Source organism: Bubalus kerabau, chromosome 3 (assembly GCF_029407905.1).
Source record: "Bubalus kerabau isolate K-KA32 ecotype Philippines breed swamp buffalo chromosome 3, PCC_UOA_SB_1v2, whole genome shotgun sequence".
Taxonomy (NCBI): Eukaryota; Metazoa; Chordata; class Mammalia; order Artiodactyla; family Bovidae; genus Bubalus; species Bubalus kerabau.
Window position 1 is genome coordinate 61,821,023 of NC_073626.1, and position 16,408 is coordinate 61,837,430.

Here is a 16,408-nt window from a genome sequence, read left to right on the forward strand (position 1 = left end):
ATAAAATTAAAAAAAAAAGAAATCCAAGGAACTCACAAAAAAAAAAAAAAAAAGGAAAGCAGAGTTTTTATTCCTATAATTCTTATATGTTAGAATTGTTTATATACATTTGACTGCAAGGTGCAGCATTCAGGATCTTAGTTTCCCCTGACCAGGGATTGAACCCAAGCCCCCTGCAATGGAAGTGTGAAATCTTAACCACTGGACTGCCAGGAAAATTCCTAGAGCTGTTTTAAAGAGGATAAAATCATATAAATGGTTTTCGGCACATAGCAAACACTTATTAAGTCAAAATGGTGAGATATAAAAGTTTTCTGAAAACCTAAAAACAAGCAGCAGGCAAAGGAAACTCATCCAATCACTAAGTGTCATTCCACTTCCTAACTATTTCAAAGCAATAACATTAGTTTGCTTAGCTATAAAAGGAGATACAATCAGGTTGAAGAGTAGGTGAGCTAATGGAGATAAAACATTTATTATTGGAAGATAATTCTCCATGGCTTTTCTGCATGCCTTATATTAAGTTTTGTCCTGGACTATCTTTTCAAGGATGTTTGTAGGAGAAAGAGCTTTGAGAGACAGAGGTAATATCTCCCATCAGGCCAGAGGCCAGGATTATTATGTTTTAAAGAAATTATATTCCTCTAGAACAAACATTTGGCAGGTTTGCTAGCAATTCTCTCTAAATGATTAAAAAATTTTAAACTCTGGGTCCCTCAGCTAAGACATAAACCCATTGTATGGGCAGCATTCCCATGAGTCAACCTACATAGAGCTGCTGTGGGTGCAGAGAGGTAAGAAGAACAGATGCAGACTTGAAGCTCATGTTGCCTGCTGTGCCATGAATAATAAAGTCCCTTGTCTGTGATCCTCAAGTCTATTCTTTTCTGAAACTGTGGTTACCTTGTTAGTTTGCAAGTGAGAAAAAGAAATCTCAGACCATTCACAGTTCTTCATGCTTAGACAATGATGAGCCACATACTGAGTACTCAATAAATTCTACCCTGTTAGCACTATTTTTGTCGGTGTTGTTATTAGCACTATGGCACTAACAAAACAAAGCTATGGTTTTTCCAGTAGTTATGTACAGATGTGAGAGTTGGACCATAAGGAAGGCTGAGCACTGAAGAATTGATGCTTTCAAATTGTGGTGCTGGAGAAGACTCTTGAGAGTCCCTTGGAGTCCCAGCAAGAAGATCAAACCAGCCCATCCTAAAGGAAATCAGTCCTGAATATTCATTGGAAGGACTGATGCTGAAGCTGAAGCTCCAATACTTTGGCCACTGAAGCAAAGAACTGACTCATTGGAAAAGACCCTGATGCTGAGAAAGATTGAAGGTGGGAGGGGAAGGGGACAACAGAGGATGAGATGGTTGGATGGCATCATTGACTCAATGGGCATGAGTTTGAGCAAAAGATAGTGAAAGACGGGGGAGTCCGGCACACTGAAGTCCATGGGGTCCCACAATAGCACACCTGACTGAGTGACTGAACGACACCAGCGCTATGGTATTTATGAATGTGGCAATGCGGTAGATGACTAATTTAATTTAGCAGCTATCTAGTGCATATCTGCTATGTGTTAGTCATGACACAATGTCTAAGGTTAAGAAAGTGAATAAGACAGAACTCTGATTTCACATTCACAGGGAAAGACATTTGTATATAGACAATTATAACATAATCTCAATACTGTAATAGAAATGTGTATAAGTATCTAGAGCTGCATAAAAAAGGGAACATCTATTTGCCCGAAATGTGAGATGAAGAGAGGTATCAGGAAAGTTGCTCAGGGTAAGAAATACTTCAACTGTATTTTAATAGTTGAATGAGGATGGTGAATGTGGATTTGTTCAGTCCCAGTGGCAACAATGATTTATTATTGTTTTATTATTATTTACTGTCATGATTTGTTATAAGTTGAGCTGTTTCCCTCATATGTTAAAGTCCTAACCCTTTTATCTGTGGATGTGAACTTATTTAGAAATTAGAGTCTTTGCAGAGGAAATTAAGATGTAACTTAAGGTAAGCTTATACTGGAGTAGGGTGGATCTGTGCTCCAGTATGGCTGGTATCCTTATGAGAAAAGGAGGGACTCTGAGATAGACACACATACAGACAGGTGGGGAGAACATGTGAAAACACAGACATGCAGAAGGAAGACATCCATGTGATGACAGAAGAAAGAATAGACTTATACACATGCAACCTTAAGAATGCCAAGTATTGCTTGCAACCACCAAAAACTGGGAGAGAGGAAGCATGGCCTCTCACACTGAGTTTTTACTTGTTTCTAGAACTGAAGGAAAATAAATTTGTTTTATGTAACCCAGGTTGGGGTACTTTGTCACATTAGCTCTAGGAAACTATTAGGCCATTTTAACCGTTATTGTCTTCAATGTTGTTATATTTAGACAACAATGAGGAAAGGATATAGCAGTCACAAAGGCATGAGAGAGAGAATAACAAGCTCAGGAAACCATAATTGCTGACTTTTACTCTGTGGGGAGCTAAGTGACAGTTTATGAGGCTGGAAAGTAGTGCACCTTCTATGGATATTTGGGTCCTGACGTAGGGCAATGACTATAGAATACGGGTACTGGCAGATCTGTCCAAATTCTAGCTTCTCCACACAGTGGATGTGCGATCTTGGGAAATGGAGCCATCCTTTTTAAACCTTGCTATCATTAGCTGTAGGATGGGATAACAATTTCTGCCACAAAATGTGGTTTGAAGAATTTGAAAAAATGCGGATAAAGCACATGGCGAATGTTTGATCTGTGGTAGTCAGCAGTGGTATCAGATTTGTGTGTTAGGGAGGTTTTCTGACAGCCGTGGTGATGATGGAAGCTGGGCGGGGAGGGTTGTGGTTGAGACATCCTGAGGTAACTGTTAGACAGCCCAGGTGGGCAGTGTTAGAGGCCTAGCTACGGTAGTAGCACACGTGGGCAGAAAAATGAGGAAATGAGTAAGAAATGTTTCATCATTAGAATTAATTGACCATATTGCCCAGTCATATGGACACAGTGATGAGGTAACAGTTGTTTCATCTTGTATCTGTTCCTGGTAATGTGTGAAAAGGGCTAGGTAATTCAGGTGTTTTGTTTTGTTCTTCCAAATAAAGAGTGCCATTATCCCACTCTCCCTGGAGAAGGGCATGGCAACCCACTTGCCTGGAGAATTGCATGGACAGAGGAGCCTGGCCAGCAGTCCATGGGGTTGCAAAGAGTCTGGCATGACTGAGCATCTAAGCACAGCACCTCACAGCATTATCCCACTCTACTTAGACAACTAGGCTCATTTATAGGCCCAACACCTTAACTGAGGTCTAAGCTGGAATGTCTTGAGAAATCATTAGAATAAAGAGGTGGTACAGTTATTTCACGTGAAAAATGGCAGCAAATTTGAGCATCGTTTGTCCTGGAGGACAAAAATAAAAATTATGTATCACCAATTCAAGATTAACTCAACCCAATATGAAAAAAATCCCAACTATGCAAAAATGTTATCCTCTGCTCTTAGAAATTCACACACAATAGAAGGAACCCCCACCCAAGACTCAAGTCTAAACAAACAGAAGCACAGGAAAGCCATGCTTAGAATGATGTTATTTCTGCAAGAAAGAAAAGTAACATTCTCTCAAAAAAGTATTTAATATATTTTAAGAAAAGTTTTATAAATAAAATTTGGATACTGATAAATTTTATGCATTTCCAGAGGCTTATATTTATCACATCAAATGTGCATCACTTTGCCTGTCCCTCTATCACACACACACTTACATTCACACAAACATATATTTTAGAACACAGACTTGAGATTTAGAATACAAATTTCATAGGAATGATTATTTAACCAGAAAATTCAACACTAAATGCTTCAACTGTAGGGAATAAAAAAAACAATCTGAAATGACAAGTAGACAAATTAATTTGTAGCAGCTAAACAATGAGTGTGACGTTTACCAAGTGGAGATGATAGATTTCTGAGAACACTGAAAACAAAGTTCTCTCCTAGAGGACTCCTCTCGTTCTAAGGCTTATTTGAAAAACTCCCTGGTAATGTAAACATCCTTACAGTATGATAGATAGCACTCATTTTCCTTAAAGTTAGGAATATTAATGGTCATTCTGTTTATTTTTGTCTTCATGGTACATTTCTTTTGAATATCATTTAGTGTAGTTTCTAGATGCATGAGTTTTCAGCTCCAACCATTTCAGCATAGGAAATAATCATCAAACACAGCTGATCCAAAAACTGTGGACTGAAATACTGTTTTTTGGTGTTTGTGAATTTATCTTTTCAGGCTAGGCTACTTTTTATCAGATATCCTTAGTAGTGGCAAAACATCATCCTTTAAAGATGAATTTGATTTATTAAACAACTTACATCATTAAGACCCACGTCTGTTGAATAAGGTTAATGATTAATTTGCAAAATTAAGTAAGATTTGATTATAAAGAAGAAAAAATAAAACCTCTTTTTTTGTTATTCATGTGCCTGAGCCTGAAGATCTTACCATTCAAGACAAGAGTCAGTATAAAGCTAATGATTTTCCACACCCAAACATTAAGTACTACTAAGCAGACAAATGAAGAAAACTAGGATTTTGAGAAATTGTGACAAACGTCCTTCAGAAAAAGTGTTTTAAAATAATATTTTTAAGAAACTTATCATAATTTGTACAGGATAATATTCCTCTTTCTCTTGTATAATAGAATGTTTTCACTTCTATGCCTATTTATCATATCTGTGTGTACTAGGAATGCCAAATAGAAATGCCAGGGGTCAGTGATTGCTGTCCCTTTGTTCGCTGGGGTTAGCTGGCTCTGAACCTTTCCAAGCAGTCTCTGCAGGGAACCTGATCTTTCACCCTCAGTCATGTTTCAGCCTTCTGAGGCCCAAGTGCTTTTGCATTCCTACAGCCTCTCTCCAACATAATAAGTTTAAAATTCTTATAGAAATTAAGATTAATTGGAATGAATTCCTTGAATATTTGTGCGTGTTCTCTTATGAGTGAAGGGCTTTCTTTATGCATTTCCTGCTGTGATTTTCTGAGGAGGCCTAGCTCTGTTCTCTGGGTGTTACTCACCAAAATCATTAATAGTATTAATCAGGATAATTCTATTTATTTTAGTTGGCTGATTTTACAGATATGAAAGAGTTGACAAAATGGTTATGGAGGATAGGAAGAAGGAAGCAAAACCTACAGTTCTACCACTGGCCTTGTGTTAGGTATGACATTTCTGATGACTTCCTGGGGTCAGATTGAGTGATGCCAGAAGCCACAGGTGATAATACTCTATTTCACTCTACTGAGCCAGGACATGGAGCTACTTTAAGATAAAAGAAATTCCATATGGACAGGAGAAAAATGAACCACATTTAAATCTTCTAACTTTGAAGGCCTGTGAATTTATACTTTTCCATAAAACATACATATGCATTAAACTTAAAAGCATAAAAATAATTTATTTGATTGCTTTTTTTATTGCATTGTAAATCTATTCAATGAAAACTTACAACTTACTGTTTTTTAATACTATTTATAAAGAGTCAGTAATGAACATATCAAAATGATTGACTGGAGAACTGGAAAGGATTTTTGCAAGAGCATAACTTAAACTCAGAGCCCTAAAGCAAAACTTGCATTAAATCTGTCATTTCCAATATTGCATTTATCTTTATAATTACTGTTGATAAATGTGAAAATGATCCTTCTATATACAATATGGGTGTCTAACAAATTAATTGTAAGTACAACATAGTGACCTTTTTATACAGTTCATAGGGTTCTTACGATAAAAATACTGGAGTGGTTTGCCATTTTCTCCTAGGAGGAGGATTGAAGGCAGAAGATGACGACAGAGGATAGGATAGCTGGATTGTATCACAGTTTCAATGGACATGAACTTGAGCAAACTCTGAGAGATGGTGACGGACAGGGAGGCCTGGCATGCTGCAGTCCATGGGGTTGCAGAGTCAGACATGACTTGGCAACTGAACAACAACAGCATAATGGTAGTGTTATGATGGTTTAGAGCTTGTTTTGGAACCAGATAGACCCAGATTCATATATATTCTTTATATTCCTTGTGTCATTAAAGCAATTATCTCATCTCCATAAGCCTCTGATTTCTCATCTGCATCCACAATAGTAATGCCTACTTCATAGCTTGTTTTGAGGATTAGGTGAAAAGTTAGTGATTTCCATAGCATTTGGCACATAGTATTCCGTAAACAAAAGTGGTTATAATCTCTGCACATTATTCTCTAGCTAATTACTGATGAAGAAACTAATCACTGCTTATTTGCACTGCACGTTTTCTTTAAATTGTTTCTTCTTTTCCATGTGCTCTGCTCCTAAATAGATCCTTATCTTATTGTTCTAAAATTTAGAAAAAATGTTTAGTTATATAAATATAGTTTAGTTGTGTATGTTACTTATATATAATATATTTGTAGATTTATAGTATTATGTATGGCATATTATATATAGTAATACATATATATAATACTATATTATAGTTTAGATTTAGCCTCTCAGTTGTGTCCTATTTTTGCGAACCCCTGGACTGTAGCTTGCAAGGCTCCTCTGCCCATGGGATTTCATATATGTATACTATATAGATATGTATATATATACCTATATATCAATAGTGTATCTGCAATAGTAATCAACTAGATTGACTTAGAAATTTGTTAAAATGATATTGAGTTGCTAGTGGAATGAACAATGACCATTAATAGAACTTCTTGGAAAAAAAGGAAGAGTGATTGTGGGAACCATATAACTAGGGTCACAGTTAAAATTATGACAGAACAGGACAGGGAGGACTCTGAGGAAATCACGGTTGAACACGTGTCCTAGCCTCTACCTCGGGCACTGCAGGCATAGAATAGTGACATCACATTTGCCACTGTTGCTAGAGGTGCCCGTGGGGATTATACATTGGTGGTACTCCTCTTTAAAGAAATCTCTGCAGGATAGGTTTGAAATTCTAGCTCTTGTTTCCTATGCATCTGATTGACTGAGTTGTTAGGAAGGCTGCAAAAGCAAGTTTCTAGAACTTTAGATTCAATAGTAGGCTCTACTTTCCATCAAGACCTGTAAAGTAAGACATTTTCTAAATATAGCAAAAGGAATTTACATATTGGGCAGTCAAAATTGACTAGTGCTCACTATAAATAGTAAAATTTAAGATGAACCTTAAGGGAGCTCCCTGGTGGTCTAGATGTTAGGATTCCAGGCTCTTATTACCATGGTCCAGGTTCAGTCCCTGGTTGGGGAACTGAAATCTAGCAAGCCATGTGTCTGGCATTCCCCCCAAAATAAAATAAAGCTTTAAAAAGTTTTAATGTGCACTAGGGTAGAAAGAAATTGACAACTACCATGGATAGAGGGACATTTCACCTTTAATTATTCATCTCTACAACTTGTTCCTTTAGAATAGATTACTTAGAATAAAAACTCACTTACCAAATTAGTCACAAAGAAATAATGACTATGAATTAGCTATGGTATTATCATGAATACTGTGGGTTCTAAACTTAAATTATATGGAAATCACTAAAGCCATCATTTCTGAGAAGTTCTGATACTGGAGGTGGGATTGGGTGAAATACTCATTTAGATTTAAAAAAATGGCAAATTTTCTAGCCTTAATTATTTTGCATGTTGCTTGGGGTTGGATGATGTCTACAAACAGAACAGCAATACTTTCATTTAGAATTTGTATAGTCCTTTACGTTTGTGAAGATTTTTGCGTCCAATCTCTCCTGTCTTATTGAGCTGCACTATACGGCATAGAGAACATCTGTGAGCATTTCCATTTCTTCAATGGGGAGAGAAAGCCCAATGGACTTCTTTTAGCTTTCTTAGAGTGAATTCATTTTCCTTTTTCTACCTTTACCCTTTGGATGCACCCAGACAAGAATCTAACTAATCTGAAAAATTTTCTCAACATCACTCCATCCAGAGTGCTTACGGAAAGCTGTAGGGTACAAAGCTTATGTAATTTACATTTGTTGGCATGTCAGTTAAGAAGATATATGGACGGGAAGAAAAATGAAGCCATTTTCTTAAATGAGTTTGAATTTCACACACTTAACCTGTTCCTGACATTTAAAATTATCTTGGATCATGAGCGGTATGTAGGACTTTTTTTTTTTTTTTCTTTTTTCATTTTGTGGGGTTGGATTGGAAGGAGAGTGCCGTCTTCTCAGGTCTGCTAGGCTCCCGAGTGAAGCTCAAGGGAGAGTAATGCCAATCTGCTGATTACCTTTCTTTCACTCCGTTTTCTTCTCTGAAGTCACTTTGACTCTCAAGCATAGCTTTTTTGTTTTGTGTTGTTTTGCTTTGGGGGTGGGGGAGGGAAGTGCTGCTACCAGGCATTTTAAGGAGGCTTTGCTTCCTGTGAATTTATCTAATACACTATTTAATATTAGGCTAGCCAAACAAATCTAAATAATTTGGAATTGCAAAGCCAAAGAAGTAGTAAGGGCATAGAGGTAGTAGGTTCCTGAAGTGAAGACAATGTTCCAAAGGTCAAATGACTGGATTTTCTTTGTTTCCTTTTCTCTATGCCTCTCAGGGTAAGACCTGGATTAGTAGTAAACTAAGAAAGCCCTTAATCTTCAAACTCAGTCAACTGTTACTTTTTAAGGAATTCTTTGCTGCATTACCCCCATTTCATTGTTCAATCTATTTAACAGTATAGTTAAACATACCTGGATAATCCGAAGTTTTTGCTGATGAGCTTTTCTCTCTGTGTGTGTAGTTTCTCAACAAGCCCTTGAGTCTATTCAGTTATCTGAATCCCAAAGTGATGAGACGTCATGATTTGCTCTATCTAGTTGTTTCGTGTTTCTGCCACTTAAGAAATGGGCTTTCTTTTCCATATAGAAAAACCATCTAGGATATTTAGATAATGACCAACTGGAACAATTATAACTTATTTTGGGATCCTTAGAAGTTCACTTGTTAGAAGATAATTTAAATCCTGGGTTGCTATTTGGGAGCCATCTTTTTTCTTTTAAAAGGAAAATTTCTTATGAAATTTTAGATCTTAATGTGACTTTTATTAATTGCTTAAGTTAATCAAGCTAAGTATATTCTAATACACACACATGAGCTTCCCAGTTGGCTCAGTGATAAAGAACTTGCCTGCCAATGCAGGAGACACAGAAGACTCAGGTTCAAGTCCTGGGTCAGGAAGATTCCCTGGAGAAGGAAATGGCAACCCACTCCAGTAGTCTTGCCTGGAGAATCCCACGGACAGAGGAGCCTGGTGGAATACAGTCAGTGGGGTCGCAGAGAGTCGGACATGACTGAGTGACTAAGCATGCACAGGCGAGCATGAACGCGTGCAGTACACACACACAGATCTAACTGCTGGGAGGCATAGTCTGGAGCATCTGTTTGAAAGATTTCTGTAAAATATTAGGCAAGTATTTCCTTGATACAAAAGGTGAAAAGGATTCTTCTCAATTAAGAAAATGTATTAACTATTCAGCACAAAGCAATTAGGTAAGGAAAAACAGAGGCCCAACAAGAGTATAATGGGATTTTTTTTTTTTTCCACTGATGGATGGTTAGGCTGACACAAAGGTAGTAAAAATTGTAGGGTGGAGGCTGTTGAATATTTGAGTCACCTAACAGCTATTTTATATTTCTAAGTTTGGTATCAAGTCCAGATATCCAGCTTTTTATTTTTTTTTAATGCACGAGATAAACAACAACAACAAAGCAGCATCTATTATCTCATTTGCAAAAGCTAGACCATAGAAATCTATGGAATAAAAGTCACACTTGCATACTTGCTTTGCCTAAATAAGTGATGGCAGAAAAACTACCAGGTCACTGAAAGAGCAAACACTAGTGTTACTCAGATTTCTCTTTGCTGTGTTCTCTCTCTGCTGGAGTTTTTCATTCGTATTCATTCATTACTTATCTATTGCCTATTGGATAACAAAGTCCTCATAAACTTTCTCATTAGTAGTAGAGAAATTAAAAAGTAGTTTGTCAAGTTATTTCCTCAAATGTATAAACCAGGACATTTCAATTTACTAAATAAGGTGAGTGACTGTAATTCAGAATATCAGTTTAATAAAGTCTCTTAAATTAAGCCCTAGTTAAACATACTTGCAAAAGACCTAAGTTAATTTTTTTTTAATTTTTATTTATTTATTTTTTTAATTTTATTTTATTTTTAAACTTTACATAATTGTATTAGTTTTGCCAAATATCAAAATGAATCCACCACAGGTATACATGTGTACCTAAGTTAATTTTTTTTCCCCAATTTTGCCATCTACTGTTCATTGTTTTCAAAATTAGAAGTCAAAGTTTTCACAGAATACTTTCATTTGTATAAGGAATTGTGCCTGATCCCCAGTGCTGTCTAAAGAAATTAGAACAGACATGTTTCTGCCTCTGTAGGTAGAAAAATGAGTAATTGATTACCTGAAGTAAATAATTAGATGACGATAAGTGTTTTGTTTAAAACAAGATTTTCATTTGGCCATAGGCCTGTATAACAGGGTAACCAACCCCAGCCTGGGAGTTCAGGAAGTGTTTTGCTTTGGAAGTAATACGCTAAGTCATGAAGGAGAATAACACTTATGTTGCTGCTGCTAAGTCGCTTCAGTCGTGTCCAACTCTGTGCGACCCCATAGATGGCAGCCCACCAAGCTCCCCCGTCCCTGGGATTCTCCAGGCAAGAACACTGGAGTGGGTTGCCATTTCCTTCTCCAATGCATGAAAGTGAAAAGTGAAAGTGAAGTCGCTCAGTCCTGTCTGACCCTTAGAGACCCCATGGACTGCAGCCTACCAGGCTCCTTTGTCCATGGGATTTTCCAGGCAAGAGTACTGGAGTGGGGTGCCATTGCCTTCTCCAACACTTATGTAGGCAGAGGCAAACAGAAGAGTGTTCTAGGCAGAAGGAAGTGCAGGTAAAGACTTGAGAGGATAAACAGTCCAAATGGTATGAGGAATGAGAGAAGCCCATGGAGCTGGCATGGACAGACAGGGACAGAGTATCCTATTAAATGACTCAGAAGCACAGAGCACTGTATTATGCAGGCCCTCCTAGATCCTGCTCAGGTTGTTGAAAGAGTCCAGGTAAGAGAGGATGAACTATACAGGTAGCAATGAAAAAAGAGAAATAGCTTGCTAATCAATAGGAAGGGACTGGGAATGGATGAGAGTGAGAATGTGAGGAATGCAGAGGGGACCAACATGGCTCCAAAGCTGAGTGGAGGATGGTGTGAGTATCAAAGACTGGGAAGCAAAAGAAAAATCAAGCTTAAAGATGAAAATCAAATGTTAATTTTTGGGTTTATTATTTTGTGATATCTATGAGGCATCTCAAGTAAATTATTGCATATAGGAATTTGGAGCTTGATGTGGAAACATAGATTTGAGTGTTATCAACATCAATATGCTGGTCAGGGTTTAGTCTAAGTATTCTAACAAAAGTAATTCCATATACAATGGATAGAACAAGATAGATAGAACAAGATAGAAATCCATATCTTCTTCTCAGCAGTGCAGAGGAAAGTAATACAGGGCTGGCCAGTTTTCTCTGTGCATTTCAGGACACAGTTATAACTCTTGGACCCATGGTGGCTGCTCTAACCTGTGTCATCCTGAATGCATTCCAGCTCAAAGGAAAGGGAAAATAGGAGGTCACTTCTTCCTTTTAAGGATACTGACAGTTAGACAAAGTCACTTACAATCTGACTCAGACAAGAAAAGTGGACTCTGTGTTTAGTAACATCCCATTGTCTAGTGACCTAGTTACAGCAGATTAAAGAGTATTTACTGGGTGCAGAAGTAGCAAACTATTTTGAGAAAATTTGTCATGAGAAAATAGACAGTGAAATAGAAGCTGGAGGGATAAGAGGAATTGAAGGCCGAGGGGGGCTCTTTTAAGATAGGCACATTTTGAAAAAAAAAAATTATTATAGAATAAATCATGCTGCTGCTAAGTCACTTTAGTCGTGTCCGACTCTGTGCGACCCCATAGATGGCAGCCCACCAGGCTCCCCTGTCCCTGGGATTCTCCAGGCAAGAACATCAGAATAAATCACAAGTGCATACAATTTGAAGACACTGAGAAAAAGGTATAATTGCTAGTCGAATAATTGTCTCTAGATAAGAAATAAGACAGCAATTCCATCTGCAGAACAGCAGAAAAGGATGAAAACAGATATAGAAATAACTGGAGGGTTGAAGGCAGAATTTTGACATAGTTCCATTTGTTGTTTTATGTCTGTAGATGGTAAACTCGTCTGCTGAGAGTGACTGAGGAGATGGCATCCGGAGTCAGGATATTAAGGAGAGAGGGGGAGATTTGAAAATATCATGGAGGTCAGGGCAGTCTTGGACAAATGAGCAGGTTATGCCCCATTCATCTTTAGGGGTTGCTATGCACACAATTCACCATGAGAGCAGTGCTCCCTAGAGTCATAAGGTGCATAAACACAAGACTCAGTGGAGGCTTTCAACACACTAGAGATCTTTTATTGTGCAATGGACGGGCCATTAGTGGTTTTCAGCCCGAATTTATGGCTTATCCGTTTTTCCTATCATTCTTTAGCGATGAAACTGTGTTCCTATTCCCTTTACAACCTGTTAGATTGCCAAAGCTTTGTCTCTTCATCAGTTACCTTATTTATTTTCAACCATTTTTTTCTTATTCTGTCTCATAAGAAAGATTTTTTTTGATAGTCATTCTTAAGTTTTCCTCATTTTTCTTCAAATTTCATTTTATTTTATATACTTACAGTTTTAACCTTAGTTTTTAAGAGTAAGTAATGTTTTCATATGTGTAAGAACCTTTATACTTGTCTCATCCTCTTTCCTTATGTCAGATTTCTTCAGTTTGAAGAGCTGATTTCTTCATAGATGCCCATAATCTTTCCTTTTATTTGGTTTGTAGGGTTATATTTTTCGTTCGTATTAGGCATTATATCTTCCAAAAATCATCTCACTCTTAAATTGATTTTTAGTGTAATAAATTGGGAAGGGAAAATAAGTTGTATCAGGAGAGGCCAGTTCTGACTAATAATTACGCCTGCTATGAACAGAAAGTTGACAAATGTGTCTCATGTGCCTTTTCCTGACATTTTTTATTATAAATAAACAAATGAACAACTACAGTAACAACCAGCCTGAGTGTTTGGTCCTTGGGAATGTAATCCTGGTTTCATTTCAATCCGGAGACACTGAGGTAACTTGAACAGAGCAGAAGTTCTACACAGCTTTTGAAGCCTAAGATGTGGAAACCAGGAATTTTCAAGTGTATAACTCTACTGCTTGCTTTATTCTTGTATCACAGTGGTTATTCCTGATAAGAGCTTGACAGGCAGTTATCAAGACTTGCTACCTCTCAAAAAACCAATTCAGATATTTGAGCCTAATTCACTTTATGAACTCTCCGTGACTGATCTCTGACTATTCTTCTAGAAAAGCAATGTCCTTGTAGGAAGTCTGGACTGATTACTAAAAATATGTACTATTTTATTATCTCTTTTACTTATATCTCAACAATAAGAGGGAATGGTAGAAATGCATAGGACAGAGAAATGCAGGCGCCTGGCTACAGGTTTGGTCTTTAAACTTTGAATCGAAATATCAAGGACTCATTATGTAAATAACTCAAAATGTTAATGAGTTTTTCAAGTTCTATGTTGTCATGTATAAAAAAAGGCTGGCTCTAAACATGGTTTAATGAGGCCTAGACAATGGTTCTAAATGTGGTCCAATGAAGAATCTTTTTTGGTCCAACCATTTCCTATAGATAAGCAAATTAACTCCAGATTAGATTTAAAAACTAAGATCATGGCATCCCTTCCCATCACTTCATAGCAAATAGATGGGGAAACAATGGAAACAGTGACAGACTTTATTTTCTTGGGCTCCAAAATCACTGCAGATGGGGACTGCAGCCAGGAAACTAAAGACAGTTGCTTTTTGGAAAAAAATCTATGACAAACTTAAACAGCATATTACAAAGCAGAGACATCACTTTGCTGACAAAGGTCTATCTAGTTAAAGCTATGGTTTTTCCAGTAGTCATGTATGGATGTGAGAGCTGGACCATAAAGAAGGCTGAGCACCAAAGAATTGATGCTTTTAAACTGTGGTGCTGGAGAACACTCTTGAAAATCCCTTGGACAGCAAGGAGATCAAATCAGTCAGTCCTAAAGGAAATCAACCCTGAATGTTCATCGGAAGGACTGGTGCTGAAGCTCCAATACTTTGGCCACCTGATGTGAAGAGCCAACTCACTAGAAAAGACCCTGATGTTGGGAAAGATTGAAGGCAGGAGGAGAATGGGATGACAGAGGATGAGATGGTTGGATGGCACCACTAATTCAATGGACATGAGTTTGAGCAAACTCTGGAAGACAGTGCAAGACAGGAAAGCCTGGTATGCTGCAGTCCATGGGGTTTCAAAGAGTTGGACACAACTGAGCAACTGAACAACAACATGATTTTGATGTAGATGGAGTAAATCTTATGATTCATGAGAAAGTCTTTGTTCTGTCTATAGGCAGTCCATATATATATAATAATAATAAAGAATAAAAAAATTAAATAATAAAGAATAATAAATAAAGAATAAAGAATAAATCAACCTCAGATATCATTCTTATATTAGTTAATAATTAGCTGCTGTTAGTAATCTGTCTAAGGAGAAGGCAATGGCACCCCACTTCAGTACTCTTGCCTGGAAAATCCCATGGACGGAGGAGCCTGGTAGGCTGCAATCCGTGGGGTCTCTAAGAGTCGGACACGACTGAGCAACTTCACTTTCACTTTTCACTTTCATACATTGGAGAAGGAAATGGCAGCCCACTCCAGTGTTCTTGCCTGGAGAATCCCAGGGATGGTGGAGCCTGGTGGGCTGCCGTTTTTGGGGTCGCACAGAGTTGAAACCGACTGAAGCGACTTAGCAGCAGTAGCAGCAGCAGTAATCTGGCTGATGTAATTGAACATTCAACAAAACGTCTAAGACATTGGTTTTAAAACTACCCTATGGAGAAAGCTGGTTTCTCCAGAGTTTTCAAGTTAAACTTAAGAAGCTTCCTGGGTGCTGAGGAACCATTGTTAACCTCTATCCTTTGTAAGAAAAGGAGGTCTGCTTTGATATCTTTGAAATATGAACCCCATAAAAGCGTTCATTTGGAGAACATATTTTTCAAACAAAAAGAGGTTTGCAATCACTTTTTAAGGATTATAGGACCATCCTTTTCTATAGATTTTTTTAAAACTCAGTTCTTGAATCATGGGTAAATAGCAACATAGAGACATTGCTTTAGCATAGGTAGAGAGATCTATCTCTATCTATACATATATCTTTATCTATCTATCTATTTATCTATCCACCTTCCCAAATGCTATTTATAGCTCCAGGGTTGGATCTTAATTACTGCTGACCAAAGTAATCCTGTCTCCCTTGCCACAGTTGTTGACTTCAGTTCAGTTCAGTCTCTCAGTCGTGTCCGACTCTTTGTGACCCCATGAATCGCAGCACACCAGGCCTCCCTGTCTGTCACCAACTCCCGGAGTTCTCTCAGACTCATGTCCATCGAGTCAGTGATTTGGCTCTCAGCTTTCTTCACAGTCCAACTCTCACATTCATACATGACCACTGGAAGAACCATAGTTTTGACTAGACGGACCTTTGTTGGCGATGTCTCTGCTTTTCAGTATGCTATCTAGGTTGGTCATAATTTTTCTTCCAAGGAGTAAGCATATTTTAATTTCATGGCTGCAGTCACCATCTGCAGTGATTTTGGAGCCCCAAAAAATAAAGTCTGACACTGTTTCCACTGTTTCCCCATCTATTTCCCATGAAGTGATGGGACCAGATGCCATGATCTTCGTTTTCTGAATGTTGAGCTTTAAGCCAACTTTTTCACTCTCCACTTTCACTTTCATCAAGAGGCTTTTTAGTTCCTCTTCACTTTCTGCCATAAGGGTGGTGTCATCTGCATATCTGAGGTTATTGATATTTCTCCTGGCAATCTTGATTCCAGCTTGTGCTTCTTCCAGCCCAGCGTTTCTCATGATGTACTCTGCATAGAAGTTAAATAAGCAGGGTGACAATATACAGCCTTGATGTACTCCTTTTCCTATTTGGAACCAGTCTGTTGTTCCATGTCTAGTTCTAACTGTTGCTTCCTTACCTGCATATAGGTTTCTCAAGAGGCAGGTCAGATGGTCTGGTATTCCCATCTCTTTCAGAATTTTCCACAGTTTATTGTGATTCACACAGTCATAGGCTTTGGCATAGTCAATAAAGCAGAAATAGATGTTTTTCTGGAACTCTCTTCCTTTTTCCATGATCCAGCGAATGTTGGCAATTTGATCTCTGGTTCCTCTGCCTTTTCTAAA